Source organism: Oncorhynchus masou, chromosome 23, assembly GCF_036934945.1.
Source record: "Oncorhynchus masou masou isolate Uvic2021 chromosome 23, UVic_Omas_1.1, whole genome shotgun sequence".
NCBI classification, from domain to species: domain Eukaryota; kingdom Metazoa; phylum Chordata; class Actinopteri; order Salmoniformes; family Salmonidae; genus Oncorhynchus; species Oncorhynchus masou.
Genome location: NC_088234.1, coordinates 15,553,820 through 15,575,229, shown reverse-complemented (window position 1 = coordinate 15,575,229; position 21,410 = coordinate 15,553,820). Strand labels below are relative to the sequence as shown.

The following is a 21,410-nucleotide window of genomic DNA, read 5'->3' as shown; positions in this document are numbered from 1 at the left end:
AATGGTTAAGATGGGCTCGTGGTAATGGCTAGGACGGGCTCGTGGTAATGGTTAAGATGGGCTCGTGGTAATGGTTAAGATGGGCTCGTGGTAATGGTTAGGACGGGCTCTTGGTAATGGCTAGGACGGGCTCGTGGTAATGGCTAGGACGGGCTCGTGGTAATGGCTAGGACGGGCTCGTGATAATGGTTAAGATGGGCTCGTGGTCATGGCTAGGACGGGCTCGTGGTAATGGCTAGGACGGGCTCGTGGTAATGGTTAAGATGGGCTTGTGGTAATGGTTAAGATGGGCTCATGGTAATGGCTAGGACGGGCTCGTGGTAATGGTTAAGATGGGCTCGTGGTAATGGTTAAGATGGGCTCATGGTAATGGCTAGGACGGGCTCGTGGTAATGGTTAAGATGAGCTCATGGTAATGGTTAATAAGGGCTCGTGGTAATAGCTGGAGCGGAATAAATGGAATGGTATCAAGTATATCAACCACATGGTTTCCTTTCCTTTCGCTCCGTTCCAACCATTATTATGAGCCGTTTTCCCCTCAGAAGCCTCATGTGGTCAGTGTGTATTTGCCTTTCTGTACATGTTTGTGTGTGTGTCAAATCAAATCAAAGTCTATGTGTCACATGCGCCGAATACAACAGTGAAATACTTACTTACAAGCTCTAACCAACAATGCAGTTAAAAAAATATATATAAAAAAATACCTTAAAAAAAAGAATAAGAAATAAAAGTAACAAATAATTCAACAGCAGCAGTAAGACAACAATAGCAAGGCTATATACAGGTAATGAGCAAGCAATATAGCCACCGGTCTAATGTCTATTGCTCATGTTTCTTGGCCCAAGCAAGTCTCTTCTTATTGTTGGTGTCCTTTAGTTGTGGTTTCTTTGCAGCAATTCGATCATGAAGGCCTTATTCACGCAGTCACACACTCACTCTCCTCCTCTATCCCCCCACACACACACACACTCACTCTCCTCCTCTATCCCCCCTTCAACCACACACTCACTCTCCTCCTCTATCCCCCCCCCCCACACACACACACACTCACTCATTCAGAGTGGTCTCTCTTTTCATTGTCAGCGGAGCATGAGTCATGATACTATATTTTTCCATATGTGACTCCTGTGCACTTGGAGAAAGGGAGAAGAGAGGGAGCGGATGAGGAGAGAGAGAGAGAGAGAGAGGAGTTGGGTGCAGGTCGTTTCACTGTGTTAGTGGGAAAGTGTGTCATGACTCATGCTCCGCTGACAATGAAAAGAGAGACCACTCTGAATGAGTGAGTGAGTGTGTGTGTGGGGGGGGGGGGATAGAGGAGGAGAGTGAGTGTGTGGGTGAAGGGGGAGATAGAGGAGAGTGAGTGTGTGGTTGAAGGGGGAGATAGAGGAGAGTGAGTGTGTGGTTGAAGGGGGAGATAGAGGAGAGTGAGTGTGTGGGTGAAGGGGGAGATAGAGGAGAGTGAGTGTGTGGTTGAAGGGGAGGATAGAGGAGAGTGAGTGTGTGGTTGAAGGGGAGGATAGAGGAGAGTGAGTGTGTGGTTGAAGGGGAGGATAGAGGAGAGTGAGTGTGTGGTTGAAGGGGAGGATAGAGGAGAGTGAGTGTGTGGTTGAAGGGGAGGATAGAGGATATCCTGTCACAGAAGTGGCCATTGCAAAGATAGATGAGCTCTCTAGTACATATCCATGACCCTGTCCCATCAGTGTGCCAAATTAAAATGTAATTAAAATTGCTGATCCTATCATGGAGATAACGTGTGAGAAATGTATTTGAAAACAGTTCCTATTATAAGACATCAATCTTCTATCTCTTTCATTAAATCAATTAATCCTAACTTACACTAAGTAAAATATTAACTGAGTCATGTGATGTCAATGGGAGTGAAAATTTGACTGAAGTGGAAGGATTCACTCCTATATAATCATATCCTTTATGACCTTTGAACCCTGTGCCCCTCAGGGCTGCGACCTCTAACCTCTATGATAGTGTGGACAATGCCCTCCACCGCCTCGTACATGTGTCCAATCACAGAGGTAGCGACCTGGAAGTGCTCGTCGATTGGCTGCCATGGTGGACAAACTGGAAAAGGTAGGAGAGAGGGAGGGAAGATCTGAATGAAATGGAACACTAGTATAGCGTTGTACTGTGTTGTGTTGTATCACAGAGGGAAGACTGGAGAGAGAGGGAGTAGGTGGGGGGATGGGGGAGGAGGAGTGCAGGGGGATCCCTCTCTTTACTCCTTCCCTCCACTTTCTCTCTTTCCCCAATCTGTCATCCCTTCCTCTATCTCCCTCCATCTCTTTCGCTATTCCTCTTCCCTTCTTTCCCACTTCCTCTCTCTTTCTGATTCCCCCTATTTACCTTTCTCCCCAACCCCTTCTTTCTCCTCCTCATCCACTCCCTTCATCCTCTACCCCCCCGTCTTTCTCCCCACAGCAAGCTCTATCTATTATGGTGTAGGATGCTGAGTTCAGGGAGGCAGTATGTGGCCATGTTAACGGGTGTGGAGGAGACCTACCTGCCCCTCTTGGAGGGTCCAGGCACCCCGTCCCCCCTCCGGGGGGAAGCAGACATCCTTTTCCACAACTTGGCCAGCTTCAGCGCCTTCCACTCGCAGTACCTCCTCCCAGCCATGGAGGGAGCTCTACTGCAGAGTCTGCTGAAACAGGACCTCTTCAGTAAATGCGTGAGTGGGTCGCATAGAGTTGGATAGAGGGATGTTTTAGCATGGGCAGCGCCATCGAGAAGTAGAAGAAGAAGAAATTGACTACTTTATTCTGTCTCTCCCCCTCTTTCTCTCTGGCTCTCGCTCACTCTTTATCCCTCTTTCTCCCTCTCATACAAAGAGAGGTGTTTCTCCAGTACCCTCACTGCATATAGTACTGACCAAACCAGAAGTGGACTCCTTGTTGGTCACTTAGGCTGCAGATTTCTTCAAGGTAAGAAAACGTTCCATTCAAAAAACATTATTACAGCATCAATGGAGGCTGGTGAGGGGAGGAAAGCTCATAATAATGGCTGGGATTTTGAGCTGTTTCATATAGTAAAGGCAATTAGCACTGCATTGTATACCCTAAAATAACTCATTAATATTGGATTACCCTAAAACCAATCAGCAGACTTTCAATATATTATAATAGCCCGTCTGATACACACACAGGGCAACGTCTGATCACAGCTTTAAACTGAGTAAACAAGGAGAACATCACACAGATGGTATTAGCAGAGATCTGAGGGTAGAATGTTCACTGTAGTTATCTAAAACGACCACAGGGTGGCAGTAGAAGATGCCTAAAAGTACTGTATCATGAAAATGATGATGTGAAAACAATGATGATGATGATGATGATGATGATTTGGTGGGAGGCTTGGCCAAATCTGTATATTTAAAAGGATTTCTTTTGCATTTGTAGTTTTGTTGTATGGACTGGAGTTGCATGTATTGCACTGTGTTTGTTATGTCTGTACTGTTTGTTGATAATTTTTATGTTATGTGAAGAAAAAAATTAGATTGATGATAATGACCATAGATGTCTGAAGTCCTCTCCTTCCCCTCTCCTCCTCCTCGTCCCTCCCCAGCTCAGACTCCTTGCCACCCCTCCTCTCTCCCTCCTGTTCTTCCCCCACTGTCCCCAGTCCCCTATACAGACTGGAACAGTACTGTGATATTTCTGGAGGAGCTGGGAGGGCTAAACCACGCCTCTGACTCCTTCCTCTCCGTCGTCAGACACGCCCAGCGGGCCAGCGACCTCATCGTCGGGTGTCCGGTGAGAATGCCAGATTTAGATTAATCTAGATTAGATTAGATTTAGATTAGTATAGATTAGTCCCAACACTGGTATAACGCTCCCAGACTAGTGACAAGGTTTCAACCCTAAACTATTGTGTCTCAAATGGCACCATATTCCCTATATAGTGCCCTTCTTTTGATCATAGGGCTCTGGTCAACAGTAATGCTCTATATAGGGAATAGGGTGCACACAAACACTCACACACATACATACACTCACGCACATGCATAAACATAGGATGGCGTGTTAACACACACTCACACATGAAGACATTGAGACTCTCACACAGAGAGGTAGCTAGCTAAAGAACTGAGTGGTGGAGAAAGTTTGACACACAGATCTCCGAGAGGTAGCTAGCTAAATAACTGAGTGGTGGAGGAAGTTTGACACACAGCTCTCTGAGAGGTAGCTAGCTAAAGAACTGAGTGGTGGAGGAAGTTTGACACACATATCTCTGAGAGGTAGCTAGCTAAAGAACTGAGTGGTGGAGGAAGTTTGACACACAGATCTCTGAGAGGTAGCTAGCTAAATAACTGAGTGGTGGAGGAAGTTTGACACACAGCTCTCTGAGAGGTAGCTAGCTAAATAACTGAGTGGTGGAGGAAGTTTGACACAGCTCTCTGAGCGGTAGCTAGCTAAAGAACTGAGTGGTGGAGGAGGTTTGACACACAGCTCTCTGAGAGGTAGCTAGCTAAATAACTGAGTGGTGGAGGTTTGACACACAGCTCTCTGAGAGGTAGCTAGCTAAAGAACTGAGTGGTGGAGGAGGTTTGACACACAGCTCATATTACATGACCCTCACATCACTGGACAGGTGAAAATATAACATAAAGCGGTTTGGGGGACAGTAAACTGTGCATGTCTGTGTGTGTAAGTGTGGTAAATTATAGGTCATGATCTGACAGTCAGTATGTTGTTGTAGTGTTTACATGACACGTGTGTGTGTTTTTGTGTGTGTGTGTGTGTGTGTGTGTGTGTGTGTGTGTGTGTGTGGGCGTTCCCTTACGTGCGTGTGCTTGCCTATGTGTGTGCGTCTGTTAGGTCCCGGTGGCGGAGCGTGGAGAGCTGGTGAGTCAGGTGTGTGGGAGGACCAGCAGGAAGAAGACCGGGGTGTGTTCCTCTATCAACCCCTCATCGTCTTCACCAAGCAGAAGAGCCTGGGACACACCGCCTACAGCTTCAAACACAGCACCAAGGTAACAGACACCGACTCAGACATAGGAACGCTGTATGCAAACACACACACATACATGCAGTACAGATCCACGTGCATACGCACACATTCACAATGACACACATGCTCACACACACATATGTTCATAAATAAACACGACACCTACAGAGAAATGACAGAGTAAATCCATAACTTCAAAACTGCAGTTATATGAGAAAAAGATGCATCCACTGTATGTATGTCCCTCTCTCTCTCTATCTCTCGCTATCTCTCTCTCTCTCTCTCTCTCTATCTATCTATCTATCTATCTATCTATCTATCTATCTATCTATCTATCTATCTATCTATCTATCTATCTATCTATCTATCTATCTATCTATATCTATCTATCTATCTATCTCTCTCTCTCTCCATCTCTCTCTCTCTCTCTCTATCTATCGCTCTCTCTCTCTCTCTATCTCTCTATCTATCTATCTATCTATCTATCTATCTATCTATCTATCTATCTATCTATCTATCTATCTATCTATCTATCTATCTATCTATCTATCTATCTATCTATCTATCTATCTATATCTCTCTCTCTCTCTCTCTCTCTCCCTATCTCTATCTATCTCTCTCTTTCTCTCCATCTCTATCTCTATCTCTCTCTTTCTCTCCATATCCATATCCGGGACTGCCTGACCCTGCAGTGTCAGAGTGGAGAGGAGAGGGCAGCCTGGACACACGATATCACTCAGCTCCTTTGGACCCACACCATACACAACACAGGTACGACCTCTAAACCCTGGCTTTACCCTCTCAGTCACACTGTTGTCATGACTGGCCTGCTCGTGTCAGGTTACCGTGGACCACAATCCAACAGAGAGATCTCTGACACTCATCAGAGGGAAAGAGATCGAGAGCCATTGAGGTGGGGGGGTTTTATGACACCTCACGCCCATTGTAAATCTTAAGGCAGCAGGCAAAATTCCTTTGTCCTCTCGGTATGGAGAACCGGCCTCAGAACATTAACATGCAATAACTGGACTTTGGGACAATAGGTTTCGTCAGCCACAATGGTGGTAATGACGATAGATGGAATACGAAAATGAATGTCATTTTGTTATATTATTAAAAGTTAAAGGACGACGTTATAATGAAAACTTTGTAACTAAGAGTTTTCCTAATATGTGCCTGATGTTTGCATATCGTACAGTTGTGTGGAAAATGTTCAGAAAAAATATTATGTTTTTGTAAAGAACAAATGTGAAGTTAGTTGTCTAAATTGGAGCTGAGTAAAATCCAGACCTTGCCTCATAACTTGGTACGCCCAGAGAATTGCCCTGAAGGGGGAAATGCCCATTTCTGACCCAAGGGTATAAAACCTGTGGGTTAAGAATTAACATATTAGACTAAGTGACCCTGAGCTGCAGCCAAGGTCTGAGTGGTCAGCAAACCCAAAACGCAACACAAGGTTGAGGAGGACAAAATAACCTTTTTACAACCTATTCCACGGACAAGTAGCCGTATCTAAAGGGGGTGAATTCAAGCAGGACCACCCGGTCACCACTCTCCAAGGAATCGTGTGTCTACACTGTTTTCCTTCCCACGCTGGAACCATCCACACTAAAAGAAAGGACACTGACATCGTGAGGAGAAACAGAGAGTTACACCCGGTAACCGAAGATGTATGTATATTGTATGTATAAGTCTCTCTCTCTCTCTCTCTCCCTCTCCTCTCTCTCCCTCTCCCTCTCCTCTCTCTCTCTCTCTCTCTCTCTCTCTCTCTCTCTCTCTCTCTCTCTCTCTCTCTCTCTCTCTCTCTCTCTCTCTCTCTCTCTCTCTCTCTCTCTCTCTCTCTCTCTCTCTCTCTCTTCTGATAGAGACCATGTGTATTGGTCTGTCCAGTAAGATACTGCTAGATGTCACAGGAGCACCAGAAACATCTGAAATGGACTCTATCTACAGTCTGAATGACAGTGTCATGTCTTGTTATGTCTGTTCCTGTCCTTTCTCTTCACTCTGTCTCTCTCTGCTGGTCTTTTTAGGTTACCTTCTCTGTCTCTCATTCTTCAGCTGTTCTACATCTCCCCTAACTAGCTCATTCACTCTTTCACACCTGTTCTCTCTTCCCCCTCTGATTAGGTCTCTATTTCTCTCTCTGTTCCTGCTACTTTCAGTGTCTGATTCTTGTTTGTGTTTTTGATGCCAGAAGCAAGCTGTCGTCCCGTTTGCTTCCACCTTGTCCTATCCTGTCGGAGTCTGCCTGGCAGGTGCATCCTGCATTATTCTAACGTTCTTTTTGTTCCATTGACTACGTTGGAAGAGGATTTATGCCATTCCTGTTTTTCATTAAAGAACTCTGTTTTCTGTTAAAACCGCTTTTGGGTCTTCACTCAAGTACATAACAGACAGAGGTACAAATGCACTCACACACACCTTAATGGACCATATGATTACCTTATGTGTATTGTAACTCTATCCACAGTAAAACAAGATACTTTACCTACACCTTAGCCAACTACATTTAAACTCAGTTTTTCACAATTCCTGACATTCAATCTGAGTCAAATTCCCTGTCTTAGGTCAGGTAGGATCACCACTTTATTTTAAGAATGTAAAATGTCAGAATAATAGTAGAGAGAATGATTCATTTCAGCTTTTATTTATTTCATCACATTCCCAGTGGGTCAGAAGTTTACATACCCTCAATTAGTATTTGATAGCATTGCCTTTAAATTGTTTAACTTGGGTCAAACGTTTCGGGTAGCCTTCCACAAGCTTCCCACAATAAGTTGGGTGAATTCTGGCCCATTCCTCCTGACAGAGCTGGTGTAACTGAGTCAGGTTTGAAGGCCTCCTTGCTCGCCCACACATGTTCTATAGGATAGAGGTCAGGGCTTTGTGACGGCCACTCCAATAGCTTGACTTTGTTGTTCATTTTGCCACAACTTTGGAGGTATGCTTGGGGTCATTGTCCATTTGCAAAACCCATTTGCGACCAAGCTTTTCCTTCCTTACTTCCTTCCTTTCCTCCAAACATAATGATGGTCATTATGGCCAAACAGTTCTATTTTTGTTTCATCAGAGCAGAGGACAATTCTGCAAAAAGTACGATATGTGCAGTTGCAAACCGTGGTCTGGCTTTTTTATGGTGGTTTTAGAGCGGTGGCTTCTTCCTTGCTGAGCGACCTATCAGGTTATGTTGATATATCGATACTTTTGTAAGTTTCCTCCAGCATCTTTACAAGGTCCTTTGCTGTTGTTCTGGGATTGATTTGCACTTTTCGCACAAAAGTACATTCATCTCTAGGAGACAAAACGCGTCTCCTTCCTGAGCGGTATGACGGCTGCTTGGTCCCATGGTGTTTATACTTGCGTACTTTTATTTTTATTTTTACCTTTATTTAACCAGGCAAGTCAGTTAAGAACAAATTCTTATTTTCAATGACGGCCTAGGAACAGTGGGTTAACTGCCTGTTCAGGGGCAGAATGACAGATTTGTAACTTGTCAGCTCGGGGGTTTGAACTTGCAACCTTCTGGTTACTAGTCCAACGCTCTAACCACTAGGCTACCCTGTCGCCCCTACTATTGGTTATACAGATGAACGTGGTACCTTCAGGCATTTGGTATTTGCTCCCAAGGATGAACCAGACTTGTGGAGGTCTTGGATGATTTCTTTTGATTTTCCCATGATGTCAAGCAAAGAGGCACTGAGTTTGAAGGTAGGCCTTGAAATACATCCACAGGTACACCTCCAATTGACTCAAATGATGTCAATCAGCCTATCAGAAGCTTCTAAAGCCATGACATCCTTTTCTTGAATTGTAAGGGGTGCGTACTCGCGGGCAGAGAAGTTGCAGGAGGGCAAAAACGGTGTTTCTAACTGCGCAGTTTAATAATAAAAACCACCGGAAAACAGAACAATCAATAAATGGGTACAAAACCAGACGCACACCAGACATAACGTGCACAGGCATTTACAATAAACAGTACCGGACAAGGACATGGAGGGGGGGGTGGCAGAGGGTTAAATACACAACATGTAATTGATGGAATTGAAACCAGGTGAGTGGGAAGACAAGACAAAACAAATGGAAAATTAAAGGTGGATCGGCGATGGCTAGAAGACCGGTGACGTCGACCGCCAAGCTTCGCCCGAACAAGGAGAGGGACCAACTTCGGAGGAAGTCATGACAGGAATTTTCCAAGCTGTTTAAAGGCACAGTCAATTTAGTGTATGTAAATCTCTGACCCACTGGAATTGTGATACAGTGAAATAATCTGAAAAGTACTAGTGTCATGCACAAAGTTGATGTCCTAACCGACTTGCCAAAACTATAGTTTGTTAACAAGAAAATTGTGGAGTGGTTGAGAAACGAGTTTTAATGACTGCAACCTAAGTGTATGTAAACTTCTGACTTCAACTGTATCTCCCTGTGAATAGTAATATTTCACTATAGAATTGTCCTCTGTCTTTCTGCGGTGATCCAATTTTTATTTCATTATAAACACCACCTCTCTATCTCTTTTTCTTTCCCTCCCTCCCTCCCTCCCTCCCTCCCTCCCTCCCTCCCTCCCTCCCTCCCTCCCTCCCTCCCTCCCTCCCTCCCTCCCTCCCTCGCTCCCTCCCTCCCTCCCTCCCTCCCTCCCTCCCTCTGTTTCTCTTGCTCTCTCTCTGTCTCTCTCTCCATATCCCTCTTTATCTCCCTTTCTCATTCACTCATTCGCTCTCTTGCTCTCCCTCTCTTTCTCTCACTCGCTCTCTATAGTTCACAGTAGCTGTTCAGACTCCTCCTCTGTTGGCAGTCAGAAGGAGGGGGAATCCCCAGCATCTGGGAGGGGACACACACAGGTGAGTTACACACACTCATACCCACACTCCCTCACTCACTCACACACACATACACACACATATACACACGCAACCACATTCACACTGTGCTTTAAATGCTATGGTTGCTGTTTGTCTCTACAGCATCAGTCTCCTTCCACTGCAGTGTAATCTTGATCTCAGCGATCTTATCTTACACCTACTGTCATCTCTTTCTGTTCCTCTATATCTCATTTTCTCTTCCTTTCCTTCTGCCCTGTCAACCCGCCATCCCCCCCTCTCCTTTTAACTTCCAAACCAGCTGCCTTGTAATCTACATTCTCTTCTAGAGAAGACTGTATTGAGATGACTCAATCCTACTCTACCTGAATACACACATGATGTGCCACAGAACTCTTTCTGGCAAACATCTAACACCCAAGCCTTTCTCAACCTCTCTCTGTTAACTCTCATCCCTTTCTGTCCAGAAACTGGATTCCGGACTCCAAAACAACTTACATTTTACATTTACATAAGGGTGAAACTGAACATAAAGCAAACAAAGAGACATTACGGCTCTAACTAACCCAGGATCTAGCATCAACAGAGCCTGCTGTGGGTGGCCATGTTGGATCGGCCGGACACAGTTGCTCGCAGAGTCATTGATACCGTGGACACTCCAGCCACACAGAAGGAGCATTGTCCTCCCTCTGCGGCTCCCCGCTAGGCCAAACCACTCTGTCTGAACCACTGACTGGCAGCCATGGCCTAGTGTGTGTATGTGTGTGTGTGTATGCGTGTGTGTGTATGCGTGTGTATGCGTGTGTGTGTGTGTGTGTATGCGTGTGTATGCGTGTGTGTTTGTGTGTGTATGCGTGTGTATGTGTATGTGTGTATGCGTGTGTGTTTGTGTGTGTATGCGTGTGTATGTGTGTGTGTGTGTGTGTGCACTATAGCGTATAGTGGCTTTATTGGACTTCATTAAAATATATCCTTTCACGATGCCGTTTATACAGTGCAGGTTGGTTGGGATGTTAGTAGTGTAGATTCTGTCTGTGTGACCGTATATGTGGTATAGCCTAGACTAGGTGCGATTGGGATCTATGCAAATTAGTATGTCCGGCCCTGGATGCATGAGCACACACAGTATGCAGAGTGTGGAACACACACACACACACACACACACACACACACACTGCCGACAGTCTTATTGTGGTATAGACAGTAGAGTACTGTTCTGACACTGTGGCCATCGTACAGCTCAGTACAGTAGCCTATAGACCAACCAGGTGACATATATGAACCAACGACAGGAAGGGCACTCTACTATCCATAGGCCTAGCCTGGACCAAATAATAACACGGAAAGATAATGTAAACATTGTATAAGAACCGAACTATTCATCCAAGCACCTAGAATCAAATCAGCTGTTAAGGCTGTGAGGAGAGACTACCGAACTATTCATCCAAGCACCTAGAATCAAATCAGCTGTTAAGGTTGTGAGGAGAGACTACCGAACTATTCATCCAAGCACCTAGAATCAAATCAGCTGTTAAGGTTGTGAGGAGAGACTACCGAACTATTCATCCAAGCACCTAGAATCAAATCAGCTGTTAAGGTTGTGAGGAGAGACTACCGAACTATTCATCCAAGCACCTAGAATCAAATCAGCTGTTAAGGTTGTGAGGAGAGACTACCGAACTATTCATCCAAGCACCTAGAATCAAATCAGCTGTTAAGGTTGTGAGGAGAGACTACCAAACTATTCATCCAAGCACCTAGAATCAAATCAGCTGTTAAGGCTGTGAGGAGAGACTACCGAACTATTCATCCAAGCACCTAGAATCAAATCAGCTGTTAAGGTTGTGAGGAGAGACTACCGAACTATTCATCCAAGCACCTAGAATCAAATCAGCTGTTAAGGTTGTGAAGAGAGACTACCGAACTATTCATCCAAGCACCTAGAATCAAATCAGCTGTTAAGGTTGTGAGGAGAGACTACCGAACTATTCATCCAAGCACCTAGAATCAAATCAGCTGTTAAGGTTGTGAGGAGAGACTACCAAACTATTCATCCAAGCACCTAGAATCAAATCAGCTGTTAAGGCTGTGAGGAGAAACTACCAAACTATGTTTCTTCAACTGGTTTGTTAGAGTGTTGGGTCTTTTCAGTGACTATTTGGTTGATTGATTTTGTTATCCTTCTCTTCCATATATGCTATACTTTTGTATTCAGCAAATGTACAAACGTTTTGTTTGCGATCATGAGCTAATAACGCAATATGACGTTGGTTAGGTATAGTGTGTAAAATGTGTAATGTGTTATTCTAAATAATACGCTTGCAGCTTTTATTCACAGTTTGCACCTCTGTCACTTGCCCACGTCGTTGCTTTTGTCATCAATGTTCTACAGATGCCGTAGCCATATTGATCCCCAACGCAGATTGAGGCACAGTCATACTGAACGGGGGCTGATCTAACGTACACTATAGTGGTTTGGAAATACGATGACAATGCTGAAGTAGGCAAGTGATTAGTAGGAAACAACTTTGCCATCATTATGATGTTGTCAAATTGACTTTAGAGAGACAACGATGTTGCCATTAACTAGCAAGTTTGTAAAAAATAGCTAGCAATGCTAACATTAGCAAGCTAAAATGCGGTGCTGTCCCCTTAATCTTAGCTAGCTAGCTAAAGTTATATTGCATCTAAAGCCAATCTGGTAACATCCCAATGATGACAAAAGGTTTTCCTATTTATTATTTGCCTCCTTTTGAGATGTCGTTGTGTTTCAAAGCCACTGTACTGCACTTTTGATTAAATCTTCATTAGCAGCAATTGACAATGCATTGAGTAGAACAGTCAGTCGGGCTTTAGTCCTAAAACAAATGTTCAAAACAATAGTGACAAAAAAATGTACTCCATGATGACGTTATTCAAAATGAATGAAAGTTTTCCACGAAATAGAGATGTAGGTTATTGGCCTTAATATTGTGTCATGAATTTATAGATTGTGTATTTTTGAAGGCAATATGCACAACTAGCCTATGCCTTCAACTTGTATTTATTTATTTTTTTATTTTACCTTTATTTAACTAGGCAAGGCAGTTAAGAACAAATTCTTATTTTCAATGATGGCCTAGGAACAGTGTGTTAACTGCCTGTTCAGGGGCAGAACAACAGATTTGTACCTTGTCAGCTCGGGGTTTGAACTTGCAAGCTTCCGGTTACTCGTCCAACGATCTAGCCGCTAGGCTACCCTGCCGCCCCAACTCAATACAATACAACGTGGGTTGGGTTCAGTTACAATAACTTACATGTATAATTAAGTATAAAAGTAATTCTAAGCTAGTTAAAGTTGGCACCAAACAGTATTTAAATCATGTTATTGTACAATATGCAGTAAGCTATTGATTGGAGACCATACTTAGGCAGCCCTTTTCCCTCCACGCCTAACATCCTCAGATAGCAGCCAGCTATCTGTCTCTCTCATTGTCTGGTTTCATGGGTCTCATAGGAACTCTCCATATCTAAATTCAAAAAGGATATTGAACCCATTGAATCGATATCTACAGTAATTTGTCAAACTGGAAGTCATGCAGTACCACACTACTAACTGGGTGCTACAAAATATATACTACATTATATTGGGAGAGGTATGTACTACACAATATACAATTCATTATATTGGGAGAGGTATGTACTACAGAATATATACTACATTATATTGGGAGAGGTATGTACTACAGAATATATTTTACATTATATTGGGAGAGGTATGTACTACAGAATATATATTACATTATATTGGGAAAGGTATGTACTACAGAATATACAATTAATTATATTGGGAGAGGTATGTACTACAGAATATATACTACATTATATTGGGAAAGGTATGTACTACAGAATATAAAATTAATTATATTGGGAGAGGTATGTACTACAGAATATATACTACATTATATTGGGAGAGGTATGTACTACAGAATATATACTACATTATATTGGGAGAGGTATGTACTACAGAATATATACTACATTATATTGGGAGAGGTATGTACTACAGAATATATACTACATTATATTGGGAGAGGTATGTACTACAGAATATATATTACATTATATTGGGAGAGGTATGTACTACAGAATATATACTACATTATATTGGGAAAGGTATGTACTACAGAATATATACTACATTATATTGGGAAAGGTATGTACTACAGAATATACAATTAATTATATTGGGAGAGGTATGTACTACAGAATATATACTACATTATATTGGGAGACGTATGTACTACAGAATATATACTACATTATATTGGGAAAGGTATGTACTACAGAATATATATTACATTATATTGGGAGAGATATGTACTACAGAATATATACTACATTATATTGGGAGAGGTATGTACTACAGAATATATACTACATTATATTGGGAGAGGTATGTACTACAGACTATATACTACATTATATTGGGAGAGGTATGTACTACAGAATATACAATTAATTATATTGGGAGAGGTATGTACTACAGAATATATACTACATTATATTGGGAGAGGTATGTACTACAGAATATATACTACATTATATTGGGAGAGGTATGTACTACAGAATATATACTACATTATATTGGGAGAGATATGTACTACAGAATATATACTACATTATATTGGGAGAGATATGTACTACAGACTATATACTACATTATATTGGGAGAGGTATGTACTACAGAATATACAATTAATTATATTGGGAGAGGTATGTACTACAGAATATATACTACATTATATTGGGAGAGGTATGTACTACAGAATATATACTACATTATATTGGGAGAGGTATGTACTACAGAATATATACTACATTATATTGGGAGAGGTATGTACTACAGAATATATACTACATTATATTGGGAGAGGTATGTACTACAGAATATATACTACATTATATTGGGAGAGGTATGTACTACAGAATATATACTACATTATATTGGGAGAGGTATGTACTACAGAATATATACTACATTATATTGGGAGAGGTATGTACTACAGAATATATACTACATTATATTGGGAGAGGTATGTACTACAGAATATATATTACATTATATTGGGAGAGGTATGTACTACAGACTATTTACTACATTATATTGGTAGAGGTATGTACTACAGAATATATACTACATTATATTGGAAAAGGTATGTACTACAGAATATATACTACATTATATTGGGAGAGGTATGTACCACAGAATATATACTACATTATATTGGGAGAGGTATGTACTACAGAATATATACTACATTATATTGGGAGAGGTATGTACTACAGAATATATACTACATTATATTGGGAGAGGTATGTACTACAGAATATATACTACATTATTTTGGGAGACGTATGTACTACAAAATATATACTACATTATATTGGGAGAGGTATGTACTACAGACTATATACTACATTATATTGGGAGAGGTATGTACTACAGAATATATACTACATTATATTGGGAGAGGTATGTACTACAGACTATATACTACATTATATTGGGAGAGGTATGTACTACAGAATATACAATTAATTATATTGGGAGAGGTATGTACTACAGAATATATACTACATTATATTGGGAGAGGTATGTACTACAGACTATATACTACATTATATTGGGAGAGGTATGTACTACAGAATATACAATTAATTATATTGGGAGAGGTATGTACTACAGAATATATACTACATTATATTGGGAGAGGTATGTACTACAGACTATATACTACATTATATTGGGAGAGGTATGTACTACAGAATATACAATTAATTATATTGGGAGAGGTATGTACTACAGAATATATACTACATTATATTGGGAGAGGTATGTACTACAGACTATATACTACATTATATTGGGAGAGGTATGTACTACAGAATATACAATTAATTATATTGGGAGAGGTATGTACTACAGAATATATACTACATTATATTGGGAGAGGTATGTACTACAGAATATATACTACATTATATTGGGAGAGGTATGTACTACAGAATATATACTACATTATTTTGGGAGACGTATGTACTACAAAATATATACTACATTATATTGGGAGAGGTATGTACTACAGACTATATACTACATTATATTGGGAGAGGTATGTACTACAGAATATATACTACATTATATTGGGAGAGGTATGTACTACAGACTATATACTACATTATATTGTGAGAGGTATGTACTACAGAATATACAATTAATTATATTGGGAGAGGTATGTACTACAGAATATATACTACATTATATTGGGAGAGGTATGTACTACAGAATATATACTACATTATATTGGGAGAGGTATGTACTACAGTATATATACTACATTATATTGGGAGAGGTATGTACTACAGAATATATACTACATTATATTGGGAGAGGTATGTACTACAGAATATATACTACATTATATTGGGAGAGGTATGTACTACAGAATATACAATTAATTATATTGGGAGAGGTATGTACTACAGAATATATACTACATTATATTGGGAGAGGTATGTACTACAGAATATATACTACATTATATTGGGAGAGGTATGTACTACAGAATATATACTACATTATATTGGGAGAGATATGTACTACAGAATATATACTACATTATATTGGGAGAGGTATGTACTACAGAATATATACTACATTATCTTGGGAGAGGTATGTACTACAGACTATATACTACATTATATTGGGAGAGGTATGTACTACAGAATATACAATTAATTATATTGGGAGAGGTATGTACTACAGAATATATACTACATTATATTGGGAGAGGTATGTACTACAGAATATATACTACATTATATTGGGAGAGGTATGTACTACAGAATATATACTACATTATATTGGGAGAGATATGTACTACAGAATATATACTACATTATATCGGGAGAGGTACACTACTGTTCAAAAGATATTCCATAAAAAAATCAGCCGTTTCCAGTTACAATAGCCATTTCCAACATTAACAATGTCTACACTGTATTTCTGATCAATTTGATGGGACAAATAAAGTGCTTTTCTTTCAAAAACAAGACCATTTCTCAGTGACATTTCTAAGTGACCCCAGACTTTTCAACGGTAGTGTAAATAAAAGTTGTTTTTTTCATGTGTTTTTGTAAGTGCCATCTTACATATGCAGTTTTAAGCACAAAATAGACTTATGTTTTTAAAAGAATTAGGAAATGCTTGTTCTGTTTGTGGTTCAATGTTTGCATGCTATGTGGTTGCAGGTATCGGACTTCAATTTTACTTACACCATTTGTACCTGTATTATTAAATTAAAACTGGAAGGAAGCCATTCAACTCAAATACCTGTATTGCTTGGTATCAGAAAATGTTGTCATGGGGGTCATACTTTGCATTCAAAGTGACATAAACCAATGTACAGTATTAACATTTTAGTAAAATAGGCAGGCACAGTGTATTTACAGTGTAGCTAAACATTGTTACATATGGTTACTACCGTAATAATATCTGTTTCCAGTTTGTGTACTTGAACAATCAATGCACAGAAATGCACTAATGTTTTTACAAGTGTATTTACTGTATTCACTGTGACTTCATCCCCATAGACCAGCAGCAGTTAAACACCAAACCCATCAACAAAACCTGACTAGACAACTATGCAGAGGGAGTGAAGAGAAAAAGGGGGAGAGAGAGAGAGAGAAAGTGGAGCGAAACAGGAAGGGGCTGATCGTCTGAGTGAAAGGGGGTCGCGACAGAGGAGAGGAGGAGAGGGACAGAAGACAGTAGAGGGGTATGATGGGAAAGGGGAGAGAAAGGAGAGAGGGCGAGGGGCAGACAGAGAGGCACAGAGAGGGGTGAAGAAAATGAGGGAGACGGGAGAAAAGAGAGGGGACTTTATAGAAACCCAGAGAGAGAACAGGGGAAGACACAAAGAACCAGGGTGGTATAGAGGTATAGGCAGGCAGAAAGAAAGTGGAGAGAGTTAGATAAAGTTTTTCTTTTTGCAAGGCAGAAATGAGCAGGGGGGAGAAGGAGGCGAGAGAGGGAGAGAGAGACTACGTGAGAAAGGGGCAGAGGGAGAGAGTGTGAGGCAGAGAGAGAGAGAGAGAGGGGCAGAGGGAGAGAGTGTGAGGCAGAGAGAGAGAGGGGGGAAGAGAGAGGGGCAGAGGGAGCGAGTGTGAGGCAGAGAGAGAGGGGCAGAGGGAGAGAGTGTGAGGCAGAGAGAGAGAGGGGGAAGAGAGAGGGGCAGAGGGAACGAGTGTGAGGCAGAGAGAGAGAGAGGGGCAGAGGGAGAGAGTGTGAGGCAGAGAGAGAGAGGGGGGAAGAGAGAGGGGCAGAGGGAGCGAGTGTGAGGCAGAGAGAGAGAGAGGGGCAGAGGGAGAGAGTGTGAGGCAGAGAGAGAGAGGGGGGAAGAGAGAGGGGCAGAGGGGTAAAGGGGGATGTTGACAAAGCAGAGAGAGTCTAGTTGAACAAAGAGAACGTGGAGAGAATGAGCCGGGTGCAACATCAAAGGGATTTTTCAGGCCTGGTTACCGGGACAACAGACATTTGCATGCGATTAGCTTTTTACATCATATTAAGAAGGGGAGGAGGGAGTAGGGGGGAGGGAGGAAAGGGGGGGCAGGGAGCTATAGATCATACAGGGTGAGTGAGAGAACAAGATGGTGTGGGTAAAAAGAGAGAGAGAAACATTGGTCATCTCCTGTGGTAAAACTGATTTATAGACTGCCAACAGAGAGAACCGTTTTTAAACCAGCATGCATGATTTATGCCATCAACACTTGGGTTGCATCTGAAAAGGCACACTTCTCCTGTGTAGTGCACTATATTTGACTGGGACCAATAGAGATCTGGTCAAAAATAGTGCACTATATAGTGATTAGGAATCTATTTGGGATGGATACCTGGAGAGATACGGTATATGCTAAAAGACATGTCAGCATTGATAAACATCACTGCCAGAGACAGTCTGACTGGCCAATGACCCAAACAATGCTCTGAGATAGGAAAAAGCACTATACTGTAAACCTGTATACTGCATACTGTAATACATAAGTGCACACACACACACACACACACACACACACACACACACACACACACACACACACACACACACACACACACACACACACACACACACACACACACACACACACACACACACACACACACAACCTGTTCATGGTACACAAATCCAGACATTAACCAAATAATCAGACATCTTTCCTTCTCACTATACCTCCATTCTTTCTCTCCTCTCCATCACCACTTCTCTCTCATATATCTCTCCATCTCTCTTTCTCTCTCCGCCATCTCTCTGTCTCTCCATCAATCCCTTGCTTCTCCCCCTTCCTCCATCTTTCCTCTCCATCTCTCCCTTTCTCTATCTGATTCTTATTTTCTTCACCTCCATTTCCCACTTTCTCTCTATCCCTCTTTCTCCTCTCCCTCCCTCTTTCTCCTCTCCCTCCCTCCCTCTTTCTCCTCTCCCTCCCTCTTTCTCCTCTCCCTCCTTCTGTCTCTCTGTCCCATGTTGCCAGTGTGTGTGATGCCTCAGTGCCCTCAGTATTGTGGCTGGCTGCATTATGCCGGTGGGCGTCACTCTGCCAGTTGTCACGGCAGCATTGTGATGGGGGGGGATATTACAGTATCAATACCCTTCCACTGCAACAAAAGGACAGCAGCCACAGCCCATATATCAATCCACCTCTGCACTCCTTCTCTCATCCCTTGTTCCGTCTCTCTCCTTTTCTCACCCCTCCCTTCCCCCATCCCTCTCTACTGCACGTCAATTCCCCCCACCTATCAATTGATTTCCTTCCATCTCCCCTCTAAATATGTAGATATTGATCCTCCACCCCACTCCCTCCTTTATCTCTTTTTTTATTCTCGTTTTCTACTTCAGCATCTATCAGATTTCATTCTCTCCACCCAGAGACCTCCCCTCCACTCCTCATTCCTTATCTAACTTAATCTCTCTCTCTTTCCCTCCTCCTCCCACCTTCTCTCCCTCATCTCTCATTTCATCACCCATCCATTCTCTCTCACTCTTCCTCTCTCTCCTCCCCGCCTGTATTTTTTTGTTTGTCTCGTCTCAGTCACTCTCTGCATATTAATTGGTGTGTTTCTTCTGCAGCGGAGAAAACAATCAAAGTATCTCTCACACACAGACACAGACACACACACACACATACACACACACAGACACACACACACACACACGAAATCAAAGCATCAGAGGTGGGTGATGATGCCATTGTGGCAGACATAAACATGTACACATATGCTATACAAAATAGACACACAATCAGAAAGACACAATACAGACACACATATGCCGTGACTGTACACACACACTCACCTACACACACATAGTCACGTCCATTCACACAACAAATACATGTGTACTGCACATATGCCAATCGCAATAGATGGCAAGGTGATAGTAGATTATCATAGACAGCTGCACCTTCTCTAATAAATATATATACATGTAAAACTCTTATTACTATTATAGATCATTGCGGTGACTGTGATCTCTGGTTGTTTTACCTACACCTTAGTTGAATGCACTTACTGTATGTTTGCTCTCAATAGAGTGTCTGCTAAAAGACCAAAATGTAAATGTCAATTAGTTTATAGAATATTTTACAATCAAGAGCAGGTTTTATTAGTGTATATACTGAAGTTCCCTCATGGAACAAATAAGTCATAATATTCTATCCTATGCCATTATCTTCTATTCTATAGGTTTGTGAGAAAATAAGAGGGCTGTGTGATAAGAGCAGGAGAAATGACATGGTCAGTCTGCTATTTACAGTAGCACGCCACTAGACCTTAAGGGCACATCAGGTGAATGAAATGAGATGGAAAATACTCCTGTGTGTGCCCATGTGTTTAGGGGGTGATGAGGGGTAAAGTTCAACCTCACCATTGAATGTCATCTTGACTCCTGTCTTTTAAATATAGGTATTATTACAGTGTTATACATAATAGCAGAGAACTTACCCCAGTACCTGTTTTTATTGATATGCATGATAATAAAACATCTCAGACAGATGGTGAAGTCGCTGACTACCGGCTTCCGTGCAGGTATGCTCTTCAAGAGGTGCATTGTGATGGAGTGGCCTGTTAAAGGCAATGCACCTGCGCCTCCAGGAGCGCGAGCCCACGTGGGGTGAAGTTGCTTTTACCCACGTGTTGTGCTTCGGTGTGAGTTAGAATAGAAGCATGATTCAGAGAAATTCCGAGTTTAACGGGAAACTTCCGATTCGAATCATGATGAAAACGATTAATAGCCATACTTTTGGGTGGGAAACGTTTGTTTCAATTCATAGTGAAAGACACTTGTTAGTCACTTATACAATGAGTAAACCAAAACATTTATAAAACAGTGATAACCATATACATCTCCCTTCAACTTGTGTAACTATAAAACCACACGCTTCCGGGGTGGGTTATCAAAACAACATTTGGATACATCGCGTCAAACACATACTTTATAACATTTACGCACTTCGATAAGACACTTTCCCCAAAACTTATGTAGGCTATTTTTATATGTATGCTGTCAAATAGAGATCACTTGATAGTGGTGC

At 41.8% G+C, this 21,410-nt stretch overlaps 1 long non-coding RNA gene across 2 annotated transcripts; it reads left to right on the top strand.

The window, feature by feature from the left end:
- The first annotated feature begins 2,723 nt into the window (after positions 1 to 2,723).
- LOC135509917 (uncharacterized) lies at positions 2,724 to 7,276 on the top strand. 2 transcript variants are annotated; one of them, XR_010451015.1, is made up of 5 exons: positions 2,724 to 2,936; positions 3,577 to 3,764; positions 4,830 to 4,984; positions 5,655 to 5,733; positions 6,828 to 7,276. It is a non-coding gene; the product is annotated as an uncharacterized LOC135509917 (long non-coding RNA). The 2 variants fall into 2 exon arrangements; XR_010451014.1 differs by lacking the exon at positions 6,828 to 7,276 and having other exon boundaries at positions 5,655 to 6,675.
- Positions 7,277 to 21,410: the final 14,134 nt, after the last annotated feature.